Here is a 7,371-nt window from a genome sequence, read left to right as displayed (position 1 = left end):
TATTTTTGCTGTTTTTTTTTGTCCCCCTCCCACCACGACCACTCCACGCTGTTTTCCTCCGGGGTTCGGAAGAAAAACGGTTCAGACATCGCACGAGTCGCTCGTGTCCCAGATCCCCTAGCACGCGCTAGGGTTCCTCACGCCGCTGCCGCAACAACATGGTGTTCGTCGACCTTTCCTGCCTCCCGCGCTCTAGGGTTCCTTGCGCTGCAGCCGCCGCAGCCGCAGCATGCTAGAGCTCTCTTCCAGCAGGTCGACGAGCGCGCAGCGACGAAGGAACCCGACGGCGACGGTAAGCTTCTTCCTTCTCCGTGCTCTCGCTACACCCCAATTTTTGCCCGTGCCTCCGCTCCCGCGCCCCCTTGTTCTCCTCCCCCACGGCGCCTCCTCCCTCCCTCTTTCTCACCAGCGGTCCCCTCCGTCTCCCATGGCGCACGCCCCCCTTCCTCCCGCCTCCTCGTTGTTGTGATTCCTCGCTGTCTCCTCCGTCCCTACTCTGAGCCCTAGAACGACACTATCAGCATGGTCCCAAATCCTAACCGCAGCAATCAATCACGCACGAACTTTTCCTCGGTGTGGCCTTTGCTTCCTCCCCGTGGAAACCCTAACCCTCTGATCTAATCCGAATGGCCTCTTCTCTGTCGCTGCCACCGGCAAGCAGCGCGTACTGCACGCACCAGTCGTAGCTCACCGGCAGCCAAACGTGCATATAAATCACCTAGCCTCCAGAGGCCAACCTTATTTGTTCATGCTTGTAAGTCAGGCCATCAGTGTTCGTGCATATAAATCAGGATCCTTGATTTTCCAGTGACTGCTCTCTGATGTATTTCTATTTCCATATGGCAGAGTAATTAGCATTTCTGTTTTGATATCTCCCTCCTTAACTGAGTTTGTGAGTGATTTCAGCTCCATGAAGAAACCTCAAGTTTGATATTGCTTACTTATTTGAAAAATATCAAAGCATGTCCATATCTTCAGACGGAAGCTATATACTCTAATTGCGGAGATTTTCTTTCTTTGTTAATCTCTTGAATAAGTTGGACCAGCTGTATATCTCTTTTTACACCACGATTTGTTTTTCATGTGGAGTAGATATTGGCCCACTGATAATACTAATATTGGTCCATTGAAGGTACTAATTTCAGAAAGATCATATGGGTGCATACCAGTATCAACTATTAAGGGAGCAAAGTAATTACTTGTCATTCCTTATTGTTGTGAAAGTTCATATTTGTTTGCTATATAGATGCTCTTCATAGACTAACTGTGGTTTAAAAATTCAAAATCCTTTGTATCTCTTTGTTATTATTTGGTTCAGTACCTGCTACGTTCCTATGGTTGGCTGCCCTTAAGTAGTTAAAAATAACGATGGCTCTTCAACATTATTGATTGTCTGATGTCTTTGCAGGTGAGAATATAGATGATAGGAGAATGGGGGAAGATATAAATGCCTTGATTGAATAAATAAATGGAGGATTCATGGGGCTTCACTAATGGATAGCATCACACTGTCGCCTGAAATTGCAGTAGTGTATACACCCAGGGTATGTATATGGAACTAGCTACGTGAGTCATGTACTCATGTTTGAAATATATTATTTCCTGATGAAGGTGTCATAGCTTTGGCTGGACGTAAGAACATGCTTGGAGGTGATTGGTAATTTAAGATTAATCTTTGTTGCAACATAGCTTCTGGCCAGGAATTATCGGGACATTTTTACCAAGTAATTGATTTTTTTTCTTTGAGCTGCAGTTTGTTAACCAACTAGATGCACCATTTTTAACAAAGAAGGCCCCTTACTGTCCATTTTCTTTGCATCCTCGTGCGGATTTTTACACGCCCGTTTTCTGTAGCAGGCGCCTACATGCTCATGTTAGAGTTAATGGAGGATGAAGTGTGACCGTACTATCTCCTTGTGTCTACAACGACGTGTGCCAGTACTGTCTCCTTGACCGGCTCCTTAGGCTCTCCCTGTGCGGTAGCGGCTCAATCTCCGTGGTGCCGTCGAGGAGGGGCTGGGGCGGCCGTGTCTGGTGCGCTCTCGCTACTCATCGACCTTGCTGTTACTACCTCATCCTTGAAGCCATGGGTGGCCTCTAACTTTCCCTTTGGAGTGTTCAATGCAAACTGCAAAAGTAGAGCTGGTTGGCTAGCTGTTGATTTGATCGGGGGATAGCATATGAAGTGAGTAAACAGAAAGAAAGTGAGCATCCAAGCAGGAACTGCAAATGCTCTATTTTAGTCAAAGCATGGGAATGTGCACAAGGGAAAGGTCAGCTCTTGCAATATCATTTTCATGATACAGTGATCAAGTTTCTAAACAATCCTTGCAGACATGCCTTCCAATAGTATTTTATTCCATGGTCCATATTAGTATGTCATTTCCATGATACAATGATTTACTTTTTAGTTGTATATGCCTCCAAATTTGCTTTACATGTAACCATTGTAGAGGATTATAATGTGATATTGTGATCTACATGAAGAGTGTAGACACTACTATCTATTTCAACTTTTTTCAAATTCAGACTTCAGTGTAGATGTAGAGCTGCATGTGCGCCAATATGACTTACATTTGAATATAGGGAAAGTAGTGGCTGAACCCCACCTTGGTGCACCCACGCAATAAAACATACCAAAACATTTTAAAAAATCTGAATATATGCACCTTGCTTTTAAACTCTCAACTAGATCCACTCATCTTTGGTAATGCTTGCAGAGTGTGGACGCACAAAAAACGGTTGAGTACTTACGGATGTGAGATCTTACATACACCCTTATATATTTATCTTCATGCCAATTGACCTGCTTTCTGCCGAATCTGTTCTAATATAGGCATGTATAAGTAGCACAATCGTGGTGCGCATGTGAAGTCTAGAAGCGGATGGCACAAAGTTGGGAAAGTTGTCTTCTAAAGGTTAAGGTTTTTCTTTAATTTTTACACTTCTAGGTTATACTGTGATTGAACCATTCCTTTAATATTACTTTCTTCCAGCTATGAAGTACGGAGTATGAACTAATACTAAGAAATCTTTTTGTACATAGGTTGATGTCCCGGGCAAGACGCAGTACCTCATGTTTGTCTCTTTTTGGGACATGCTGCAACACATGGGCAAGTTGGAGATTGGAGAAGTCGATTGGGGGCTTGAGGCATGAGAGGATACCATGAGAAGGGTAGTCAGGAGGAAGCTCTAGAGTCTACATTCAGCACCAAAGCCTGCACCATAGCAGAGAACAATGATGTGAGTCTGGTGACTGATGTTTCTACCTGAAGAACATATTTTGTTCTTTTCTTCCATGGGGTTTGTTGTTCTTTACCAGTTCATTTTAGTTAGGCCTTTAAGAAAACAATTCTTGTCCTTATTTTTTATATTTGCCGGTCTTTTCCTCTCTCTAGTGTGCTACATGAAATGTGAATGTAAGATCTCTCACAACTATTTCTTTCTATCCTTTTTTATTCTAATCTCCAATCATTGTGCATGCTTTATTACTACAGGAATGCAAGGTATATTATCTAGGAAATATATCGCTTCAACCTAATGATCCATGATGGTGTCAGCTCGATTTGATTCTGGAGGCTTCCTTTGGTTAGTAATTCACCTACTCTTAATCATTGCCTGCAATTTGTAAATCAACCTGACTTTAATATGTTCTGACTGGTTCTTTTGCTTTATCAGCTCAATATAGGGATTGTGACATGTTTGGGTGGTCTGCAATGTGGACTTGTACATTTCAAGGTATATAATACTGATGATTGTTACACTAATATGTTACATAGGCAATGGTACTGCGCCTTTCTCACCCATATATCTCTATACAGATTTCTCCACTGATTGGTGACCCCCCAATCAATAGAACATGTATGATCTGTATATGCTAGCTAGAGTACAACATATTTTTGTGAACAGGAGAGAGTAGAGATGCATATTTAAAAGAAATTTTGCAAGTTTTTGTGGCATTATATTCCAAATTTTTAGTCATTATATTCCAGATTTTCTTTTGGCATGTGTTGTTGTGACGTGCAGTGAATAGGCGTAGGGGAAATTAGAGCAACATGGCCGGTGAACAAGAACATTGATAGTCATGTTTTGACATGAACTCACGCCCATGTTGGGAATCTTCAAACGTGCGCCTTTTCTATTGAGGGGATTTCAGGTTGAACGAGGGGTTTGAGGTATCCAAAACGTATCGCAGCAGTATCCCAGGAGTATCGAACATTATTTTCTTTTTCTAAAATCAAAAAATCGAAAGATATTTACGGGATACGTATCGGGGCAGTATCCGGCTGGATACGTGCGCTTTCTGAAGTATCCACGCAACGTAGATTGAGGCAGGAGAGGATACCATTAGAAGGGTAGTCAGGAGGAAGCCTAGATTCTACATTCAGCACCAAAGCCTGCACCATGGCAAAGAACAATGATGTGAGCAAGATTTTTGAGTCGCCTAGCCAAGTCGAGTCGCCATGCCTCCAACTAGTGGCTCGCTGCGATTAGTCTGTGACTCGTCGTGATTAATCGCCCCCAAGTCGCCCCAGGTGTTAAGAGGAGGAGGAGGGGGAAGAGGAGGAGGAGGAGGGGGAAGAGGTGCTGTTGCACGCGGAGGAGGGGGAAGGCAGCTGCTTGGAGGATACTTCAGCTCGGAGAAGGCAGCAGCAGCTCGTAGGAGCAATGGAGGCGGCGATTCTGATGTGGGATGGGAGCACGCGTCTTGCTCCTCTGTTTCGTGCTAGAGAGCTGGCCCAATAGGCCCATTATGTAACCCTAGCTTCCAAATAAAATCCCAACCGTCCATATGCTCTAATCTGGACCGTGCATCTGCTCTCCCATGTGCCTTTCTCCTTCGTCTCTTCCGTGCTTCTCGTACAGGCGGCGCACTCTCCAGCTTCGTCTCCTCCTCCCCTCCCTCAAACTCTGGCCTCCTCACCTTCCCAGTCTTCCCTCCCTTGGCCTTGCTGAAGCAAGCCGCCCTGCTCTGAGGTCCTAGTCGCCCGACTAGTCGTCGACTAGCCTACCAGCCGCGCGACTCGCTCCTCAAGCCAAGTCGCCTGTGCAAGCCAACCTCGCTCCAACGACTTGGCGATTAGTCGGCGACTCAAAAACCTTGGATGTGAGCCTGGTGACTGATGCTTCTACCTGAAGCACATATTTTGTTCTTTTCTTCCATGGGGTTTGTTTTTCTTTACCAGTTCATTTTAAGGCTTTAAGAAAACAATTCTTGGCCTTATTTTTTATATTTGCCTGTCTTTTCTCTCTCTAATTGTGCTACATGAAATGTGAATGCAAGATCTCTCACAACTATTTCTTTCTATCATTTTTTCTTCTAATCTCCAATCATTGTTCATGCTTTATTACTACAGAAATGCAAGGTATATTATCTAGAAAATAGATCGCTTCAACCTGATGTCCATGATGGTGTCATGCTCGATTTGATTCTGGAGGCTTCCTTTGGTTAGTAATTCACCTACTCTTGATCATTGCCTGCAATTTGTAAATCGACCTGACTTTAAGTATGTTCTGACTGGTTGTTCATTTGCTTTATCAGCTTAATATAGGGATTGTGACATGTTTGGGTGGTCTGCAATGTGGACTTGTACATTTCACGGTATATAATACTGATGAATGTTAGACTAATACGTTACATAGGCAATGGTACTGCGCCTTTCTCGCCCATATCTCTCTATACATATTTCTCCACTTATTAGTGACCCCCTAATCAATAGAACCTGTATGATCTGTATAGACTAGCTAGAGCACAACATATTTTCGTGAACAGGGGAGAGTAGAGATTCATATTTAAAAGAAATTTTGCAAGTTTTTGTGGCATTATATTCCAAATTTTTAGGCATTGTATTCCAGATTTCTTTTGGCATGTGTTTTTGTGACGTGCAGCGAATAGGCGGGGAAAGAGCAACATGGCCAAGCAAGTGTTGAGTAAAGAACCATGAGAATAAACTGAGTTTTTGATTTTCTTTTTTGGGTGCACTTTTAATGTTGCATGGACTGAGCATACACTGATTTTTTTACTTCTTCCATCGTGTAGCTACAGGAGCACAAACTAAGTCCCCCTGTCCTCCCCTCTCATCCGCGCAGTTGTCGCCGACTACGCGTGTGCCTCCCGTTGTCACCACTGACTCCCTTTACTGTAAGAGTGTTCATCATTTCCGTAATTGCCGTGAAAGATATCTAACCTCTAATATGAGGTTGTAAGATTACTTTGGTTAAACTTTCTATTTACCCCCTTCAGGACAATTGTATATGGCATTTGGTTATTCATGTACACCAGTATGACTCATGGCATTTCTGGATTGTCAACAGCCCTGATCTGATTGTTTGATGTACTTATATCATTTTCTTTTCAGTCACCTCTTCATCCGAGCAGGGGTGGCGAGGGAACAGAAATGGTCGTGGTGAAAGTCGATTTAGTGCATCAAGAATTGGAGGTTGTGAGATTTGCAAGAGGTGATGAAGGACAATTTGTTATCGTGCCTTATAACATATAGCAGTCGATGATGAGTACAAGCATAAGATGGTTGACAATCTGTAGAGCATGAGACATACTTTTACAATCTGTAAGAGGATCAAATAATATGTTTTGTTGACAAAGATGATTTTGGAATTTCTATATAACATGCATGTACAATATGTTAATGAAGCTACATGAATGCTCGATGCTCTGTTCAAGACTTCTCAAGTAGAAGTGTATCAGTTTATCATTTTCATCTTCCTAAATAAAACCATCGATGTTTAACATGATTTATGGATATCTGGTTGTAGCTTAGCAGGCTTGAGGCCGCTGGCGTTTATCAAGATGAGTTTGGAAATACCCAGTTGAGAGGCGGGGGTTATCGGGTTCGTGTGAGGGGCGTGTGACGTCACCAAAACATCGAAGATGGTGGCGGGGCTTATATAGATGGTTGGGGTTTCTGGTGGCTTGGGTTGGGCGGTGTTGACACATGATTAGGCAGGTGTAGGTGGTCACCAGCATTAGAGATGGTGGTAGGGTTTAGAGGAATAGCTGAGGGTGGCGGATGCTGGGGCGGGGTGGCGGCGACGGACGATTAGGCAGGTGGAGGTGGATGGGTCAAAGGGTGTGCGGGGTCACCAGCATAAAAAATGGTGGTAGAGTTTAGAGGGAGGCGGCTGCTACGCGTAAGCCGGCTGATTTTTTGGAAGATCAGCCGCCCGCACAGCCGTCAGATACAGCCGTGTGTGGCCATTAGATCGTAGGCTAGCACCAGCGCGTCTTCCTCGTCTCTCTTCGCATCCTCCTCTCGCGTCACATCTCAGCCAGCAGGCGCGATGAAGGCTCGCTCCCTCCCGAACTTGTATCGCAGTGCCAAGTCGTTCGAGCAGCAGCTCCTTCCCGGCCGG

General features: G+C 44.3%; 1 non-coding gene across 10 annotated transcripts; it reads left to right on the top strand.

The window, feature by feature from the left end:
* The first annotated feature begins 60 nt into the window (after positions 1-60).
* LOC109742090 (uncharacterized) lies at positions 61-6,681 on the top strand. 10 transcript variants are annotated; one of them, XR_012181556.1, is made up of 12 exons: positions 65-292; positions 1,409-1,544; positions 1,612-1,724; positions 1,858-2,273; positions 2,837-2,918; positions 3,047-3,243; positions 3,498-3,588; positions 3,679-3,738; positions 5,358-5,448; positions 5,543-5,649; positions 6,041-6,142; positions 6,245-6,681. It is a non-coding gene; the product is annotated as an uncharacterized protein (transcript). The 10 variants fall into 10 exon arrangements; XR_012181559.1 differs by lacking the exon at positions 1,612-1,724 and adding an exon at positions 1,133-1,191 and having other exon boundaries at positions 81-292; positions 6,360-6,681; XR_012181553.1 differs by lacking the exon at positions 1,612-1,724 and adding an exon at positions 1,133-1,191 and having other exon boundaries at positions 81-292.
* Positions 6,682-7,371: the final 690 nt, after the last annotated feature.

The sequence above is a fragment of the Aegilops tauschii genome, chromosome 4, assembly GCF_002575655.3.
Source record: "Aegilops tauschii subsp. strangulata cultivar AL8/78 chromosome 4, Aet v6.0, whole genome shotgun sequence".
NCBI lineage: Eukaryota > Viridiplantae > Streptophyta > Magnoliopsida > Poales > Poaceae > Aegilops > Aegilops tauschii.
This window is presented reverse-complemented; position numbering and strand designations above follow the sequence as displayed.